The sequence below is a fragment of the Vidua chalybeata genome, chromosome 3 (genome assembly GCF_026979565.1).
Source record: "Vidua chalybeata isolate OUT-0048 chromosome 3, bVidCha1 merged haplotype, whole genome shotgun sequence".
Taxonomy (NCBI): domain Eukaryota; kingdom Metazoa; phylum Chordata; class Aves; order Passeriformes; family Viduidae; genus Vidua; species Vidua chalybeata.
Window position 1 is genome coordinate 30,763,555 of NC_071532.1, and position 21,661 is coordinate 30,785,215.

Below are 21,661 nucleotides of genomic sequence, written 5' to 3' on the forward strand. Positions count from 1 at the left end.
AGGACATGAAGTTTAGGGGTGCACAGAGAAACTGGAGCAAGATTTGATGTAAAATGGTTCTCACCAATATTGACGGGGCTCACCCCCAGATTGGGGTGACCCCGGGAGGTGGTACAGTCTCTCCTCCAACCCGGGTCTTCAAAGAAACACTCAGTAGTCTTCAGTCATCCGGTCTCAAGGTAGTTTATTGCATGTTATATCAAGGCACACAGACTCCCTGACATTCTGTCTGACTCCTTCTCCCTCTGCGTCTCTCTCCGTCTCTCTCGCCCAAGGGCTGGTGCCATCCTTTATATCATATATTACGTGTTAAATGTTTATAGTTTTTCCCCAATGCCTATCACCTATGTTGAACAGTGACTTTCTACTCTAAACCAATCTGTGAGTGCCAACATCACCAAGTACATGGAGGATAGGAAGGAGAAAGAAGGAGGACAGGGCATGCCCAAATCCCTCCATCTTAGAACTTCTGACCCCCATGTACAAAACTCAGACCCCTCTGTACAAGGCCTAAAACCCCCCTGTACAGCACTCAAAAATCCTTCCTTTCACTTTGTGACTACTTCTATTATAATATCTAAACTTTTGTGATTTCTTGTTCTTCCTGCAAGGCTGGTAAATTGTTCCATGGGTCAAATTCAAAACCACAGGGGCTTCCGGCTGCCTGCCAGGGTCTCAAAGGCTTCTGACCTGGACCCGGAACATCCAAGAGTGTCTGAGGGACACCTTGGGTTCCGACACAATATGAATGGAAGGATACAGAAAATAAACATTGCTGTATTTGTGTGCCTTTAAGTTGACAGACAACAAGATTTAGACCACAATTAGGGCTTGCTTTAACCTAGAATAAGATGCAGGAATTGGATTGCCAGTTTTTAGTAAGATGTAGGTCTAAGAGTTGGAAAATAGAACCTTGTTGTTGTCTGTTCCTGCCAATATGTGACTCCCCTAGAGACACCAATCCAGTAATGTGCCCATGTGTGCTAATGTAATTAAACGCAAAAACAAATAAAAGTGGTTTATTGCTTTAGTGAGTTTTACAGACATAGGAATAACAAAAAGAAAAATTACAGGTTCTCCTCTCCCCTGCATTTGTCTCCTCTTTCTATGAACCCAAAAAGCCTCAGATGCTGACAGTGTGATCGATATGCTCCGACAGCTGTAGTCCAATGACATCTACAATCTTAAATGAAATAGATTTGCAACTGAATTAATACATGCACAAAGTTTTTCCCTTATCAGTCATGGCAAACCTTTTTGTTTTTCCTACAGAAAAGGAAAAACAGAAAAGGAAGAGCCTTCTGCACAAACTAGTGGGTCAAAATTTAGTGAAGCATTTAGATGCTTGAAATAATCAAGGTGCTGTTATTTTAACAACTTAGGAAGGGAGATGCTTTAGACTTTTAATTTGGAGAGCAACAAGAAGTCTGTCTTTAGGTCCTTTTTAGTTTGCTAATTGTGCTGAGCTAATCAGATCTGTGTGATTCCAGTAAATAAGCCCCATCAGATTTGGTTGTTAGTACCTGCTAATCTGGACTGATACACAGCTGCTTTCCTGGCTACTTACTTCACTTTTTTATGGGGTGTACTTTTCCCTGCCAGTTTACTCTCTAGTGATTAATTTTATCCCATGGTTTGATTTCTATTTCTGTAAATACCTTCATGTTTTGGACTTTAGATGAAGACTCTCAAAAATTCCCAGGACTATCTCCCACTGCTGCTGGAGACTGCTCAATTGGACTACATATGTTTAGCTCTTGTGAAGAAGTCTCAGTCAGTTCCTGCAACCACATTATTATTTTGAAGCTCTTGTCCAAAGTCCTTCATGTTTGTTTACATCTTTCTGAAGTTCAAATGAAAACACTGCTGGATTGTCGCTGGCCTTGCAAAGAAGTACTTTTTGCCCTTTCTGAATGCAGTCTTCTAAAAAAAGACTAAACTTGTTGATTGTGTTGTTCTCATGTTGTAATGCCTCATCTCATGCATGGGATAAATTAGCTCTTGCTGGAATTCAATTTAAATGACACATCTTTGCAGCAGGGATAAAACAAGATCAGCTCTGAATTTCACACTTCCATATTACTGTGTTTTAACTAACATTTATCAAATTATTTTCCTTCCAAACACTGTGTATAGCCGATACTTTCCCAGGTTTGATTCCATTTAACATTGTCCTTATTCCTAACCCTTTTCTGGCTCTCTTCTGTTCAACATATAATCTGTGAATGATGATTAAGATGCCATTCAAACCTGCTTTTAATACAATTTTTAAAAATACTGATGAAAATTTGGTCTTTCATAACTTTATTCCTTTTCTGGAAACACATGATATTGCCATTGATCCCAAAGAGAGTATTTAACAAAAAAACCTGAAAAGCTGAAGCATCACTTCTGCTTCATATACTGTATGGCTTAACTAAAGCCATTAGCTTTGTTCTAGACAGATCCTTACAGTATTGTTCAGCCTAAGTGTCAATTAAAGATCTTGATCTTCATTGATTTACACTGGTTTGGAGTTCTATAAGGATATTTCTGAGTCCTGTCATATTGTTTTTCTTCTGCTCAAACTGAACTACATGAAGTATTTTAGTTAGGATGGAACAATTATACAACTATTGACAAACTGCTCTGTGATCTTCATTGTCCACAATCTAGTTGAATACCTCCTAATCTCAGGTATGTGACATCAGTGTTTAAAGCGAGGTGATTATTGTATTATTAAAGGAGTGTAAAAGTGAATTTAGCTGTTAAATAGCATACAGTAAATGGCTAAAAGTGAACTTTTTTACTGTGGTTTCAGTTAATTCTTACACTTGACTTGCTGAGATAGAGTACCTTAAGATTTTTTTTACCTACTCTCAGTTCACTCATTCAGCCACTTCTGTAAAGAAGCACATTCAGACTTTTGGGTTTTATGAGAATCTGTTTTATAGAGTGTCCAAGGTGGAAAATGCTTTCGGACCAGGAATGAATGCGGTACAAAGCAATGAAGGTAGGAAGTAAACTTGCAGGTGATGTTGGAAGAGGCCCTGTGCTGCATTACTTCTTGTCAGCGGGCAGAGTGTACCAGCAAGGGTGCAGCAAGCTTTCTCAAGCCTTTTTATAGTCTTAGAGGCAGCCCATCTATAGCACCTATTAGCAGAAGATCCCATTGGGAAACTCCCAAAATGTTTATTCTACTACATAGCAATGCAGATTTTGTGTGGTAAGATCACTTTTATTTCTCCTACTTTGAATTTCAAAAGCTTATCAACAACCTTCCTCCTTTTCAGCCTTAGGATTTATGTACAAGAAAAGACCTTTTCTGTTCTAGTGTGCCTGGTGGAATAGTGCTGTGCCCTTTGACAAGGCTGCTGCTCTTGCACAGTTCCTCCAGCTTGAGGTGTGCTTGAATAGATGTTGCATTCCAGAGCTGCCTGTGAAGGCAAAGGACATCTGTCCCCTGATCCTCTGCCCCTTTTGGGAAAGGCATGGGGCAGAGTGTGGAGCTGGTGGTCCCATGTGCCAGCAGTTCCAGACAAATGCTGGAAAAGCAGCTAGCTAATATGGGATCAGCTTGTAGCTGATGTATGGTAATTTAGATTGAGATCAGGAATGGTATCATTTTCCACTCAGAGACAAGGGAGTTTGTTGTGGTGCCTGTGGCTACTCCCATGCCCTAAACGCTGATCCCATTGCTAGAGAGCCGCTGCAGTTTATTTCTCCAGTGGTTTTATGAGCTAACCACACCCGCTGCTGGTTTTTACAGTACCAATTTACAAGACTGACTGGTTTGGATGAGGAAACCCACATTTCCTGAGGTATCCCAGGGAGCTCAAAAGCCAAGATCTTAAGAAAATTAACAGAAGTGGTGATTTTTTTTTTTTTTTCCCCAGCATTCAGCTTTAGAGAAGGCTGTTTGTTTCTCTTTCTGTGGAGGAGGCAGCTGCAGACGCATGCTCTCAAGCATCAGGAGCTTCTGGCATTGCTCTTGTTGCAATAGTTGGAATTGCTAGCCAATTGTTGGTTTTTAGTCTTGATCCCACAATATCTTTCTGCCTAGGAGTAATTAAACTACAGTCCTTGAGTGCCTTCACTCAGGTAGGTGAGAAGCTGGGTGGAATAAGCAGATGCATCCATTTTAACCACAAAGGAGGAGAGTTCTGTCTCACTCCTCTGCACCAGCTGCAGGCTGCTTGGATTCTTTGAGATGAGTCAGCCTTAATACTAGCACAAATTTATGTCCTTTACACGCTCTTTTCCTCAGTTTGCTTCCTCCTGGGTGAGTCACAGAATGCTTGGGGTTGGAAGGGATCTAAAGATAATCTAATTCCAAGGGCCACCTTCCACTAGACCAGGTTGCTTAAAGGCCCATCCACCCGACCTTGAACACTCCCAGGGATGGAGCATCCACAGCTTCTCTAGGCAAGCTGCTCCACTGCCTCACCACCCTCACAGTAAAGAATTCTTTCCTAAAATTTAATCTATATTTATTATCTTTTGGTTTGAAGCCATTCCCCTTGTCCTGTTGCTATGTTTTCATGTAAAAAGTTCCTCTCCAGCTCTCTTGTAAGTACTGGAAGGTGCTATAAGGTCTCCCCAAAACCTTCTCTTCTCGAAGCTGAGCAGCCCCAAATTCTCTCAGCCTGTCGTCATAGGAAAGCTAAAGTGGCTGATAGGAATAATTTAATATAAGAGAGGAATAGGTTTGGGAAGCTGGATAGAGACAATACTTTTCACCTGTGATGAACAGGTAGGTCAGCACGTTTGGTCCCCTGGAGCTACAGTATTTTTCCTGCAGCAAGGCCTTACTGCTTGGGACCTCTTGTAACTAGGGAGAGAGGAAAAGGCTGGTCCACACCAGCCTCAGCCCCTTTGGACCTCCAGTCACCTGCTGAAGCTCTCCTGTGCTGGCCCTGCAGTTCTCCTGAAGTGCTAGAGTGTTACAAAAGTTATGCTTGGGGAAATAAGGAGGGGTGGACACCTTTTTTTAAAAAGGCATTAGATATTTGAGTGAATCTTGTTTAGCTTGTAAGGAATTGCTGGCATAATTCTAAATAGAATTATTGCAGAATAATTACTGTTAAATTTTATGTACTCAAGGAACTGAAAATACAACTTGCAGGCCAAACTATGTTCTTTGGAATATTAAAGTAATATTGCAAATGAGTTATAGACAAGACCCAGTCTAGGGTAGTGCAAGGCTAAGGCTATACATCTGGAAGTTGCAGAATCAACCCATGTAAAATATACAGCTAGAAACCTACATTAGTACAGCAGCATATCCAATCAATTTTATGGCAGATATTTAACAAATGCTGAAGCGTGTGATTCTCCTGCATAATGACTGCATCCCACCTAGCTGAGGTCCCTGGGAATTCTCTTCATCTCTCTGGGAAGTACTTTTGGGCATCTTGCAGGAAAAAAAATACAGTAAGATGTGTTCCATCCTTGAAGAGTCCATTGGTAACATGCTAATAAAGGGTGGAGAAGGAAAGATATAGGAAAGGATAAAGGGTCACCATGAAATGATGGTCTGATAACACAGCCTGGGCATGCTCACAGTTTGATGATTTATTCTCAATCCTGTAACTTGCAGCAATCTACCCACTCACTGCTCCCAAAGTTCCAGAGGCTTCAGCAGTTTCCACAGTAGGCAGCCAGTGTGATATATTTTTCAGGAAAAGATTTTTGAAAGTAACAACAGTGACGATAATTGCTGTTGGTACCTCAGCTATTGCATTTCTTACCTTATAGTTTCCTTTAAAAATTATCTCCTAATCCTTTCCAGGGCTTCATCCTACCAACTAGCTTCTACATTCATCTTAGAAGTACTCAGGGTATACACTGTTTAAAATTTGAAACGCTCTTCTTAAATGTAGATATCTTAATCTTGCCTCCTAGCAAGTACACTCTCTCACATAGGAGCATGCAAGGAAAGCTTTGAATTAAGCTCCTCACTCCAAATGAATCTTTAGTGTGTTTTTTTGGCAGAAAGGGAAGCTGTTGGCCTGTGAAAGGATGTCACGTGGTCGTGAAACATTCAGGGTACTGGTAGTTTCAGCTGCATGCACGACTTGACACAGAATCCAAGATCCTAGAATTCTAGTGCTACTGTTTATATGGTTAACTACTCTTGTAAAAAATATTCTTATTGACAATAATAATAATTATTATTGAAAGAGACCTGAATATGCCATTTTGTATTGCTCCCTCTTTAAAACAAAGACCTTTTTTCTTTGCCTGAAAGCGTTTCTTTTTAAATAAATGTCATGAATCAGAGCAAGACTTTCTTAAAACCAGAGGTATAAGAGAATGGGAAATTACTTTTCCCAATAATAAAAAAGCAGGTAATTTCTTACAACTTCCCTTTGCTTAAGAAACACCTTTAGAGAAATGAGTTGGAAATTAAGGATCCAGCCAAGTGCAAGCACTGAAGTGCACACTTGTGTTCAAGCAGGAGTCACTATGGGAATTGCTCTTGTACTTAAGATGGAGCATTGTGCTTTATGCTGCAGAGCAAAGTGAGCCTGCCTTTCTAAATTCAAGACTATATTTATTATCTTTATTCATTTCTTGTGGTGCTTTTTTCTTCTCTTATAATGTGAAATAGTTGCTTATGAACCTGGCTCAACTAGCACAGCCATATGTACTGATGCAGACACACACACAAGCTCCTGTGCGCAGATGACCCTGAGTCTTCTTGTGAAAATGAGGAGTGGGTCTACCCAAAATGTAACCTCTACCCCAAATGCTCCATATTGCCCCAATGCTCCATATTGCCCCTTACTTGCTCTGTTCATGGAGAGATAAAGAAGGTATTACCTCTTCATGTCTGGCTAATGATCTGGCCAAAAGTGAATATAGACTTCATCGCAGGAATGCAAAGGACTGAGATGCTACTGGCATCTGTTCAGAAGCAAACCTCCTCTGTGGCTGCCCCACCAAGGTCTTGCCAGTCTGACAGGGCTCTGCCAATGGTGTTCATGTGTGCTCCCTGAAAAGCACTAAACCACCTTGCTGGGTTAAGATTTAGGGCCTCCTGGAAAGCATGGAAGCTGATGGCAGCTCTTCCATCTCCAAAGTACTGTGAAGTGTGCTGGTTTGCCTTGCTGCTGGTGTTAAGGGGCCTCTGAGAAATGTGGTGGTGCTGGAATGGACAGAACTCTGGCCCTTTTCATTCCTTGCACTTTTATACATATGTATTCCTTGTTCTGTTGTTTCTGCTGTGTGTAATGATAGGTACTTCCAAAGAGGCAAAAGGGCTTCTTTTCTTATGGATGTGATGCCTTAAGTTTCAGCTTTCACATTTTCCAGATTCCGTACGGTATTGGTATATAATTCTGAACTTCTTATGAAGTGTTAGCGAGTTCTCTTCAGAGTTTAGTTAGACAAAAAAATCCTCTTCCAGCCTGAGAAACAAGGACACTGTTGCAGCTTCGGGCCCAAAAACTATAAACAGCAAATCAAGCAGAGCAATCTGTGAGGATGGGACTTTATAACCTGAAGCTGTAATTGGACAATTAACTCCAATATGTAAATGGACCGAAACTTACAAAAGTGTGAAAACTCGTGACCCGTGGTCCATCTTGGGTGTTGCCTCAGCCGGGCTATTGTACTGCCTAAGGTGTGTCCTTTGGAGGCCTTTTTAATAAATACCTACTTTATTCCTTTAACACTGTCTAGCCTCTGTTCTAGGTAGCCTCTCAAGGCATCAGCTGAGTGAGAGACACCCCAACATAAAAAAATCCCCTGTGTGGTGTGGCACAAATGGTTAACAGCAGCCAATACTCTTAACTAGTCACAAACACATTGGTTATCCCACATCAGAACTATCAAACCTCTTCTTCTGACAGCCTCACACGAGAGCTCTTCTTTACTGCCTGATAGTCCATCCCTTAAACTGTTGATGAATAGTTACATGTCATGAACCCTTAACTAACATTTTAAAAAGTAATAATCAAAAAAACATAGATTTCTTGAGTCTTTTGATCTGCTGTGGGCATGTGTCCTAAAGGGACATTTTCTTGATCAATGTGGTTGTATTAAAGATTCTTTAAAAAGTTTAATTGACAATTTTTCCATGCATTAAGGTTTGAGGATAAAGTGAATCAAATCTTGGTTATCTGCAGAGAAAGTATTCATGACACAGAAGACTACAATTCTAGGAGATGGATTTTTGTTGGAGAATGTGTGTGTATTTCCTATTTTTATAAAGGTGCTGTCTTTTTATTCTTTACCATGTATTCACATAATTTAAACAAAACAATAACAACAAGAAAAAGCAACCAAACAAAAAAACTCACAATCAACCTTTTGCTGTATCAGTGTAGTTGTAAGAACTCTCATATTTTGGTGCTCTTGGAGTTAGTTGATAGAAATATTAGTTTTGGTGGGAATAAGACTTTAAATATTTTTTAAACAAGAGAGGCATCTGTCTCTAAGGATCTGGGTGCACAGATGGTGTAGGCAGTAGGCAAAAGACGTGAGCACTGAGAGACTCCTGTCCATCCATAGGCTTCAATCCAGAGAAGTACTCAATGTCAGTGTCTCTCTTCAACGGCCTCAGCCAAAATACTCTAAGCTTTGGGATAAACTATAGAAGTTACCAAATCTGGTGATCTTCTGCCTGAAGCATCTTGGTGTGATTCCGTGCTAACAACATTTTAGACTTGTGCATTTTGAAAAGCAGAAAGTTTGGCATTTCGGTGGCAGGTGGACTCTGGTTCAATGCACCTCTCTAGTATATTGTAATGGTTTTTTTGGAATTGCTACAAGTAAGCCAAGGTTAGTACATCTAATGAACACAAATGAAGCCTGAAATCAAACACAGGGCAAAATAAAATTATTGGTATATAAAATAAATAAATAATGTTGAGGCATACTTGTGGGATTTCCATTGATTTCTTGGGTTACATATCAAACTGGAAGAGCATAGGTTTAGATTAGATATTAGGAAGAAGTTCTTAACTGTGATGGTGATGAGGCAGAGGAATGGGTTGCCCAGTGAAGCTGTGGATGCCCCATCCCTGGGAGTGTTCGAGGTCAGGTTGGGTAGGGCTTTGAGCAACCTGGTCTAGTGGAATGTGTCCCTGCCCATGGCAGAGGTGTTGGAACAAGATGATCTTTAAGGTCCCTTCCAACCCAAACCATCCTATGACACCACAAACAGGTGAAAACCATGGTATCTGGTCTAAGAGGTGTGGAGGAAGGAGATGCATATTTGTAGTGCAGCCTTACTTACTGAGCTAGAAGTACTTATACTGAATTCTTCCAAGGCAGGAAATTCTGAGCTATTGTAAATGAATTGAGTTCATTTATTGTGAGGTTGCTGAATTTAAAAGAGGCACCTGATCTACAGCAATTGAGTAGCTGCATGTATTCAGCCTTCCTCTGCCAGGTACTGGCAAAGGAGACTTACGTGAATAAATAAAGAAGAAAATGCTTTCTTATACTGTAGCCTACGCACTGGACATCTAACTTAATTTGTACCTTTGTGTTAATGCTTTACATGAACAAAGGTTTAGTCTGTACTGCTATTGGAAGCCATTGCTTTTAGACAGAGCCTCTGCATTTAGAGTATTTATAAAGTCAGAAATAAAGTGTTATGATGAAATTAATCCATATCTCTGTCATAATTTCTCATGATAATAAAAATCTTGTGTAAAACTGTATCTGCTAACAGAGCATACAGACCAGTACTGTCTGTATTATCCATCAAACAGGCAGCATTCCACTGCTGCCTGCTTGTGGAATTTGTGCTCCTGCAGTATAGTACTTAGGTTTGATCTAATTCTCACTGTAGTCTACAAGAATGTTCTGACCTATTATTTTCATTTGATAAGTGGTTAAAGCTGCAATCCCTTAGTCTTACCATGATAACTGCATGATTGTGTAAGGAAACAAACTCAGAGATAATCCTAAATTAGACAAATCAAAAGAACAGAAGATTATTGTGATAAAGCATCAGTTTAAATTACTTTCTCCATCTAGTTGGGCTTTTTAAACCTAAATTAAATTAACTATTAAAAAAGGTGATAGGGTGATCAAGCTGAGGTTTACAAGACAATTTGCAGAGACTGAGGGCCAGTTCCATCAGGCAGAGTAACTGGTGTAATGTCTCTGAAGGTTTCACCTGTTGCATCATAACATTAGCTATGTTGATGACATGTAAGCATGGGTAACTGTATAAATCTATTTTTCCTTTAAGTTGAAAGGGAGGATGTGTGTGACAGATGTGCAACATGAAGCATATTAATGCAATGTAAAAGTTGACAGGAAATAGTTAATAATTCATGGGTTCTGCAAACTGTCATACTACGTATTTAGATGCCTGTTTGTCTCTGCACCTAAAAGATAGTACCAAAATGTACTGTAAACAAGAGATAACCTTCCATGAGACACCTGTGTTAAACTCCTCCTGAGAATTTTTCTTACTACTGAAAGTATTAAAAACAATATTCTAAGTGGCAATCTGTTCTTCTAGGAAAATGCCAAATAATAAAGAAGTCACCCTGTTTCTAATAACCATTCTCTTTTCCCCCCTCTCCTTTTTTTTTTTTTTTTTTCACTGATTAAAAAATACTTCCTGGTGCAGTTGGAGAACTTGGCAGGCAGTCTGCATTTCAATTGAGCACAACTGCTGCCTTTTCTTCCCTTGGATTCTCCTCTCAGCCCAGCTGTAGAGGCTTCCTCCCTCCGCTGGCTCTGCTCCTTGTGCATCCAGGACCAGGTGGAGTCTGGGGCTGCGGTTATTTACATCAAAGCTTTAATGCTCTTCTTCCGGCAAAATGTTATGGAATTTTTGCTTCCCAGATCTCAAGTATTTTACATTTGAGAACAGAAATGTTTATTAAGAGACAGTAATAATTATTAAGAGACATTAATAATATGAAGACCCAAAATATACTGAATTTAAAAGGAAATAATAAATGATAGCCTGGATGGAAACTAGAACATGCCACATTACAATAGTAGAGAGAGATGTGCTTCCTGCTGTGGTGGTTTGTAATGGTATTAGTCATAGCTAGAAAACCCTCATTGGGCATTTTGTGGCAAAGGCACTCTGAAACCAGTTGTGAAGTCTCAAAGGCTGGTGTTCTATCACCAGGAGGCAAGGTCCCCTCAGTGGTGTTGACATCTCACCTACGTAAATTAGTCCACTGACACATGCTGCTTTCCTTGGAAACTGGTTTTTCGCTATTGCATTCTAAGGAAGAGTAGGCAATAAAGTAGGCAGGCACCTGACTGAGACCTCTAGCAAAGCAAACCAGGCAATTTCAACTTGGTTATTCATGGGTTGATATAATTTCAAGGTTATGTTATCTCATGCAGTTATTTCTAGCATTGTTCTCTCTTTGAAATTTGCCTTCCTGCCCACTCCAACATACACAACAGATTACTTGGTAAGGCAGCAAAGAACAGCGACAAATCGTCCTGTCTGTGTGTACAGTTCTCCACCACACAGCTCACTTGAAGAGAAGCTAGAAGTTGTCAAGCACCTGTTTCAATACACATATAAAAGCACAAAAGAGCACATAGCTCTTCTGATGTTCCAGCACCAGTTCAGTGCCTCAGAAACCTCTTATTTTACAAGTCTCCATACAATTGTGCATTTCATGTAGTAAAAATAAGCTGAATTATATTTACATTATTTGTAGATTCCATAGATCTGTAGCCCAATAAATTCACTCCATAAATTGCTGCTTGTAAAACAATAGGGGGGGAAAGGCTTCCTTCAACATCTTTACTTGCTTTCAGAAAAACACAGGTAGACAGTTTTGCCAGTAAGTATGTGAAGATCCATGGTAATTGATTCAATTGCCCTGAAGTGTATTAGGGCTCCCTTCTTGTTTCTTATTTTGCTGTTTATTGGGATTTTTTTCTTGGGTCTCCTCTCTTCTGTTTTTTTCCTGATCTGTGATATTTTACTTGTGTCATCTTTGCAAGTTTTCCTCTGAAACAGTGAGGTTTAGAAATCTGTTTTAATGAAAGCTGAGATTTTAAATTACTTCTAAAGCAAAAATTATCAACAGTATGATATGAACAGTAGAACTAAACATTTCAGTGTTCTTGACTTCATAGGGGCATGGACGGAAAGAGGTCTCCTGACTCTAACTACTAACTACTGACTCCTAACTCTAACTACTCTTTGTTACTGCACATGAATGTCATAAAATCTTTTTGAAAACATACCAAGTGATATATGTAAACTGTTTAGATGTTTCTTGCCAAATCCTTTGGATACACGGCTATTTATGTTGTTACTCCATCAGGGACGGAGCTCATTCTTCCAGGTGGGTACCTACCACTAGGGAGGAGAGATGATCCATGTTTGAAAATAGACTCTGTAATTTCTCTTTGATTATAAGATTAATAGAGGGGGAAAAAGTTTATTGATTATGTTTTAACTCTATTACATTCACACAAGTTTGTGAGCAGTGCCCTATACACCTCTTGCCAGTCTCATACTGCTGAATCTCTGCCTTCCCATGCCAGCTGCAGGGGAAAAGCCAGGACCAAAGGTAGCACCTCAAGAAAGGATCCACAGCTCACTCCCCCTAGTGATTACTAAAATCTAAGTCTATATAATTTAAGTCTCATAGAATTATAGAATTATTCAGTTTGGAAAGGACCATTATGACTGAGTCCAGCCATAAATCTAACACAAGTTCACCACTAAACTATGTCCCCAAGTGCCACATCTGAATGACTTTCAAATACCTCCAGGGACGACGACTCCGCCTCTACCCTGGGCAGTTTTTTCCACTGCTTGGCAAAAATTTGACAAAGAAATTTTTCCTAATATTCAATCTAAACCTTCTCTGCTGCAGCTTGAGGCCATTTGCTCTTGTCCTATTGCATCTTGCTTGGGAGAAGACAGCAACCCCCATCTGGCTACACCTTCCCTTTAGATAGTTGTAGAGAGTGATAAGGCCTCTCCTGAGCCTCCTTTTCTCCAGACTAAACAACCTCAGCTCCCTCAGCCACTCTTTGGAAGAACTGTGTTCTAGAAATCTTAGTCTCAGTTTTGCCCTTTGCCCAGCAGATGATGATTACCAGATGATTACTTTAGTTTTTGCAGAAGCTTTCTGATGTTCAGGCACTTTGACCCCCTTGGCATTTGATGAGTTGATTGATGATCTGAAGTCATCACTTGTTTCTTTTCTTCAGACTTTCTTAAAAAGTTTTGATGGATGTTCAAAATCTACTTCAGGTAGCTGTAGTAAGGAAGCTGCCCATGCAGGAAGAATTAATGACTGATGCAGATGAGGCTGTCAATGATAGAGAACATGCAACAAAAGGAAATAAATGAAAATGGCCATTGGTGGAGCTGTGAATGGTAGAGCCTAGGCTGCAAGGGATTTAAAAATATGAATAAAGAAAATGTTATTAGTTCACTTGAATGTAGTAAGAGAAGAATAAGCAGTGATGCTAAAGGGCTGAACACTTATATTTGTGCTTTGTATTTGAGAGAAACCCAGTGAAGTAGAAATTGCAGGATGAAATCAAGTGTTTCAGCATCACTCATAAGAAAGCAGCACACTAAAGAGGAGTTTCTTGACTTGCATATTAACAGGCTGAAATTACTTGCATCTATAGTTTCAGAATAGCTGGCTGGCTGGGTCTCTCAGACAGTGACTTCCTCCTCCACATGGTATTTGATACCATGGAGGAGATGAACAGATTTGACCTAGACTTAACATTGCAGCAGCATTTTTAGAAAGATAAATTATAGTCTAATTCTGGAGAAGAGAATGGAACAACTAATACAAAAACTGGTAAAGAATGAACAGGTGAACTTGGTACCACACAATTGTGCCCGCTAGGCAAAACCTTTCTGGAAGTTTTCTTCCAGAAATCAGGAGTCTTCAAGCAATATGTTCTCAACATTTCAATTGATGCCATACACTGTTTACATAAGGACCTAGAATAACCTAATTTAATGCAAAATATACTAAATGTATTAAAACCATGTGGCTGACAGGTCTCAAACCAGACCTCAGTATCAGGTATGTTTGTAACTGTAAATACTAATGTGATCCTTAACTTTATGAAGTAGAGTTTCAGGCAGTATCAATAGAACCTATCTTGCCTGTATTTTACAGAGGAGATGCTTTTATGGTACTTTTCATCTGGTCCAGGAGATTCATCTGGGAATAATTAAAAGAGCCAAAACCTGCTTGTAGTGTGCCACAGGGAGGAAATACGTGCCTGAAGAGTCAAGTAGCAAGAAAGAAGCTGACTATACTGCAGGTCATGAATATGTCCCAGGCAATAGGAAATGAAATTGAAAAAAAAAATCCTATTGATTTTGAAAAATGTGTAGCATGTTATAGGAAGTAGAAGTCAGGACATTTCATGTTTACTATAGGCATTTGACTGGGAGGTTAAGATGTCAGAGCTTTTAATGAGTTGTGAGGGATTCTTGCCAAGAAATATCTTAAAGATACTATAAAACTTCTCTGTGATATGCTGGTTTATTGGCTTGTATCTATGGATTTATGACAACTAGATTTAATGACTCTGTTTAAATGGAGCATTTTGAATAAAAGTGAACTGTCATTTCAGAAATGGATGAAGAGTGACATGGGGAAAAGGCTGTGAAGGGGGAGTCTGGGTGGGTCTGTGGGAGAAGATGGAGGGAAAGAAGAGAAACAGTGAGGATTGGAAGTCAGAAAGGAGCTGGAATTTCATCAGCAGACTCCTGCAGAAGAACAAGTAGTTAGGAAACAACGCTGACAGTGTCAGATAGCAGACAAAAACATAGGAGTCTTTCAGTCTCACTGAAAGGGAGGAGTGCTGTGGTAATTCCTAAAGAGCACTTTGCTTCCTCCCAGTTTGGGTGCAACCCCAAACTGCTGAAAATCCCACTTGCTTCTCTGTTACTTGAGAAGTGACATGTCAGACGCTTCCCAGAATTGGAGAACTAAATCTTTTGAAGAATGCTTTCATGGACATCTTATAAAGCATGAAGATTAAAATTAACTCAGACTTCACAGAGCAAAAAAAGCAAATTCCAAGAGGAAAAAAAATTAACCCAAACCCATTTATAAGGTATAGAATCTTTTGGTCAGCCTGAACAGTACTTTGTGTTTCTCTTTTCTTTTGCCCTATCCTCTTCCTCCCTGTGATGGAACTTTTCATACCACAAAACAAGTATTTCATAGCCCACTTTCTGTTGGAAGCTAATAGGAACTAACCATTGCTGTTGTTCACAGATAAAAATCTCAGCTACAAAGTGAAAGTTTTTCTAAGTCTCTCTAAGTGAGAGGAAAACACAAAGTAACCTTTGAGCTCAGTACTTGCTAGTCCTGCTTTGATTCTGACACTTGCCTGTAACACTGCATCCTTCATGACAGGAGCTGAGCAGCACAGTTTCCAACCTCAGTACTTTCATAATCTGTGCTTCATAATCTGCCTCTGTTATTTATTAAAGAAATTTAGGGTATCAACATAAATTACTTCTCTCAGGAGATTAATTCTCTCGTTTGTTTGCCAGGTTTCACTGGAAAAGAATTCAAAGCTTCCTTACAGAACTGATAGTTCAGGCTTGTCTCTGTTTTCATTCTTTAAAGTTGCATGATAGGGATATTGGGTATTTTCTGCTAAGAATCGCTTCTAAAAATATTCAGTATTTTTTAATGTGAACTAGCTTTTAATTTCAGTAGAAACTCCTGTTGAATTTGCATGCACTCGGACTGCAAAAATTACTATTTCCATCAAAAAGCATTCAGTCACAAGCACCTTTGCTTCCAGAACATTTTTAGGAGATAAGACTACAGAGCATAAACAGAGAAATTAAAAGTAAATAAAACATGTAAACAAAAATATTTATGTACAAGGCAAATGAAGTATTAGTAATGCGGACACTGAGTTAATTTAGCTTCTTGGAGAACTCTGCTGAAGTCATTTATGTGCCTGTAACTATGGAAATATGCCAGCATCCTGTGTTAAGCCAAATCATGAGTATGAAGTCAACGAAGAACTTAGAAACTTAAGTTCTTTACTGTGTTCAGGACAAAACATGATTTATTGAAGTAGGACACTGAGTCCATGTTGCTACCTTGCCTTTGGACATTGCTACAAATTATTGATGCCCTTTTATTTTGCTGACATCACGATATGTGCAGATTTTCAAGTGTTTTGCCTACGATCAGGTGCATTACATCACACAGGTCGAAAGACTTCTAATAAAGCATAAAACTGCATAACTAGATGAGTCTCTGTGCAATCAGTGTTTGGAAATGGGTAAATTCCAGGAAAAGCTTTAATATCCAAGAGAGTTTTGAGCTGAATTGTGATAACAGAAATTGGTGTCTTGATGATTTTATTGAAAACTTTGTGTCATTGTGAACATTATACTCAAGGATCACTGGTGGAAAATCCCACCAGTAGTGATCATTAAGCATCATGAAAACACTTATGCTGATGGTGAGAAATATCTCAAATTGACTGCTATAGATGCCTTTAGTGTTGATTGGGAGAGTGGGCAGGAGGGCCTGTTCTCAGTTTTATAATTTGCTTGGGCATTCTGTAGGACTCGTGCAGCAAAACTTCCACCTGCATCTCTGAAAATTTGAATGGGTTGTTCATGTGTTGTTCTATTTCTGATGCAAGGCCTGTCTGGGACTCTGCTGTTCTTGTCTCTTGAGTTGGTGACACAACTCAGGGTGAAAACTTGCTGAGCCTGTCAGACTGGCCAAGATTTTGGGCCTTACTGGTCTGACATGCTCCACTATTTGAAAAATGTAATTGGAGGTTTTAGCTGTCTTCCCAAAGCCTTGCTGTCTGAGGAGAAAAAGTTCTAAACACAGTTCTCTCCTGTTGGCTGCTGCCCTTACCTTGTCTATAGGACATGTCACATAAAATCAGTAAGTCAACAACTCACATAGCTTAAGCAAATAGTTTTTTACAACTGTTCTGAAGTAGAGGGTAGATGTGGAGCTCTAATAAACTTGCTAGAGATGGAGATTCAGAGGGTTTGTCACTTTCTGAAATTAATTTAGACTTTTGAAAGGCAGTGTGAAAGTTTGGACCAGCTCCTTTTTCACTGGTAATGAAAGAAGAAAAAAAACCCAACTATCTATGACAGTGTCTCATATTCCATGTTGCTGAACAGGATTTTCAGATATTTGCAATCTGACTGTAGTTGTCTTTGGCAATGTAAAGAGTAATTTGGAATCAATGACTATGTGAAGGTATTTATATAGTCCCCACATGAAAATTTACCTACCCTTGTTAATGTGCTGCTGCTTAATATTGGTTTTGAATATGCAAAAATAGGATAATATACTCTAATTTGAATGTATGTGTTGTGAGCAAACTCACTACTCGATTAAATTGTCTTGAGTTCATCATTAATGTTAATTTGGAGAAAGCTGTAATGGTCCTTCTTATTTTAATTCTTATGACTACTGAAACCCAAGGGTCAAGGATTTGGAGATTATAAAACCATTGCCATATCAAAGCAACTTGCAATTAAATTAAATCTATTTCTCCACATAAGTAAATGACTTGGGATATAACAGTTGCAGTTTCTTCCTATCCTTCCTTTTTTTTTTTTTTCCCTTGGTGAAATGATATTTTATAAATTATATATTACAGTATAATGACAAGAAGTACCCATTAGTATGCACAGCCAGGGCCATTATGGATAACAGATGCCTCATGCAGTACATAGACATGGAAGGAAAACACAAAACACAACAATGGCTCTGAGGGAAAAAGGGGGATGACTATCCAACTCCTTGTCTGTATGTGAATCACTGTACTGTTACCAATATTTCATCTTTTCTCTACTTAAGAGCCTATAAATACTTCCAGGAGCACACCTACTTGAGAAACCAGCATTAGACCCATGCCAAATGAATTTTGAACTAGTTCTCAGACACAGAACAAGTTTCAGGGCAAAGAGGGAAAAAGGTGAACTTTACCAGCGCTGTCGGTACTCAGGGTTCTGTAACCTCTGGGCCTTTGAGGAAGCCACTCGTGAGCAGCAGGAGTGTGCTGGGTGGGTGGAGGCTGTCCCAGGTGTCTCTGAGGACTGAGGTAGACTCATTGCTACAGGTCACACCCTCAGGGAAGCTTTGTTTTCATCATTGACTCGGAGGGAGCGAAGGAAGACTTGGTTACAGTAATTCCCTGTGAATATCTACCACTGCCTTGGGTCAGTTAAGGTTTCCGAGCACCGATGCATTTGGGAGTGGTACAGCAGCACCTTTGGACTGGGATTTCAATTACCAAGATCTTCACCTATTAAAAAACTAACCTTCCTCTAGGAGAAAAAAAACAAGTATCTAGAAGTCAGAGAGCTTCAGCAGTAATGTGTGATTATTTCAAAGGACAAGGAAGGACAAAGGATAAGGAAGTTATCTTTTTAGGACAATTTTCTGCCCCCAGGAAAGGGATCCTTGGCAGGGATTTGGCATTTAGGATTGGAGTGGCTGAAGAATTTAGGATCATTTTGCATATTTACAATAATTTGTCACCTTCTTTAAGTAACAAGTGTCCACAGGGTTAATTGGTTCAGTGGCTTTGTTGAATTTAAGGATGGTTTAAAACAAACACTTTTCAAAACCTTTTTAAAAGTAAATTAGTCTTTGTCAAAGAATAAAAACAAATTTTAAATCTATTTACCTGAATTATGCTTACATTAGAATTTAGTGCTGGGATTAAGAAGAGATCTCATTGCTTTAGTTTCATCCTAAACTGAATTTTTATTAAGATTATGATGGAAATTCAGTGCTCTACAGAATGTTACCATAAGCTTGAGCATCACTCATGTGCCCTGCAAATTACCTAGAGGTAATTGCCAGAGATTAAAAGATTTAACAGCTGTGCTGTAGTACTAAGGTTTCTAAAAATCAAATAAGAATTAAAAAGACCCAAACACAAACCTAAAACAAACAAAGAAAAACATAAACAAACAAATGAAACCAACAACAAAACAAAACACAACAAAATTAAAAAAAAAAAAAAAAAAAAAAAACAAACAAAAAAAAAAAAAACAACCCAAAACACAATCTCTTGTCTCTTTTTAAAAACTCAAAGTTCTGCAACAGGCCTGTTACACTGCCTCCAAATAAATATTTGATGAGTGACTGAATGTTAACTACTAGGCATTGGTATTGGCTTCAGTATTGCAAAAATCTTCAATCACAGTTTCCCTTCTCTCTGAACGTTCATCCAGGATGCAGTGCTATTGCTCTTGTTGATAGAGTTCCTCTTCCTCCTCTGTGGTGATAACTTTCTTGGGGATAGGCGATAATGAGTGCTAACAACAGCGCTACAAATTTTGGCTTTTAAAATCCATCTAGAGGAGCGTTTACCCTTCCCATCATCTAAATGTTCCTGTTACTGTTGCTGGCTTTGAGTAAAACATGCCTCTTCTAATCTTGCATCCACATTTCCTCCTCAGAGCTGCTGTCAGGGAGCAGCAAGAGGCTGCAGACCTCTTCTGCCCAATGCTAGTGCTGACAGCTGGTGTGGGTGATTACAGAGGCTGAGGTAAATGGGTGAAAATGGAATAGGAGGCAATCATCAATATTACACCTGTAGTGTGCCTAAACTTCCAGAAACATTGCAAAGGAATTTATGAAAATTAAGTGAAGACTGCATCCACTTCATACTTCATTTTCATTAAACTGGACTTTACTGCATTTTATACCAAAACCATCCATTAATAGACTATATTCCTAGATTAACCTCACCCCTTTCAGGATTTTTCTTAATATGGTGGAATCTTGTTTGCATTCTACATGATGAGACAGGGTCCTGCTTAGCAAATGTGTTCAACTTTTACTGTGTATGGAACAATTTTTAAAAAGTCCACCTTGGAACCTAGTATTTCTAAATATTAAGATATTGAAGGTCAAGATGAAAACACAAAACAAAACCCTTCTCCATTTAACAAGCTGGATTGCATCTGTTTTCTCCCTGGTTTCTTGGTTGAATTTTCCCAAAATTTCAAAATTATATTTTCCAATATCATGACAGGAATGTTTCTGTGTACTTCAACACACTTCTGTGTTAATTAGACTTTGTTTGACCACCTTGCCTTGGGTTAGGCCTAAGATATCCTCAGTATGTCATTTTGAAAAAGGCAGAGAGATAAGCAGAGTAATTTTAAGCCTTTTAATATTTACAGGTACATTCCCAACATTTTGGCCATCATATCTTTTTTTTTTTTTTCATGAGAGTGTGATAGCTGAAATGTCTGGAATGTGTCTGTAAGTAATCAATGCCTCAAAATACTGGGGCTTATCTGTAAGCCTTGCTTGAAGGTGTGCACTCAGTATTTGGAAGCTCTCAAAAACATCTTAATGTCTCCTTCCCTCAAAACTACATTTTAGACTGGCCGGTCCAGGATATCATAGAGACTGTGTATTGCTTTTGGCATAGGGCAATGGGCAGTGCTGCTGTAAGATATTCTTAATATCTGTTTATGTTTAAGGGCAGTCTATGTGTCCTGTTTTATAATACTTTTTAAAAAATTATTCTTATTATTATTATTATTATTTCCCCCCATGTTTCAGGCATATTTTTTTTTTTTTATATTTCCACCTGAGTAGTCTCTACTTTCTCTTGTAGATCTTCTGTATTCTGTCTGTATTTCATAGGGATCTCTTTTCCCCTGCTAATAAATCAACCTGAAGTTTGAAATTTTACTGTCTCACTTGCTATTGTGCTTAATAAATATTTTGTGGCTTTAACTTACTCTGGTATGAGTAAGCGAAGAATCCTGTCTCCTTCCTCCAAAGGATCAGCTGTGTTGAATAACAGGGCTCTCTTTTCTCCCCTTCTTTCCCATCATGTCATTATTTGTTATTACAAGAATCAACTTTTTGCTTTTGCAATATTGAGGAGCCAGAAAAAGAAAGAAATCAGACAGGGATTATCAATGAAGCTAAAACACTTTATCCTCTCAATAATCTGTTTTTAAGAGCTGCTTTTAATTTTAAAAAATATGCCTCCCCTGCAAGAGATAGAGTATCCATGTTTTCTTCTGACTACTCTGGAGCATTAATTGCTGAGCACGTCAAACTTCTGCTTTTCCAACACTCTTAATTCAGTACAGTGCCAGTAGCATGCATACGTAAACCGGAGTACTAGAAGTGCTTTCACTTGGTTGACGATGGCTATGCGCATTCAAACCGGTGTAAGTACTGATTTGGATGGTTGATTCCATACATATGCATATCTTGGAAAAAACAATGCAGCATAACTGGTCCTAAATCACTGGTGTGTTTCAGAATAAGTGGTAGTAATCAGGAGCTTGCCAGCATCTTGTTTGGGTGATGGGGTGTTCTCCATGAGCACCAGGGGCCCTGTCACTACCCTGCACAGATTTCCCAGCTTGTCAATGTAGTTTAAACTTCAGTGTGGGCTGTGAAAGTTGCTCTCACACCACCGGGTTTTTTTGTAAAACTCTCTTTTCCCCAGAGTTTAGTCCAGACACAGCTGACATAAACTGGCCCCCTCTAGACTTGAAGGACCCTTCAAGAGCCCATCTGATAACAAGACAGATGTCAATGATTTCTCAAATACATCACCTGAAGGCTGCTTTTAGAAATTAAAAACTTTGTGTTCCTATTGCATCTCTAGAATAATTCACATAGGAACAACGTGGGTCATCTTCTCTAAGACACAGCAGCTTATATTTTCTCTGACCAGTAAAAGT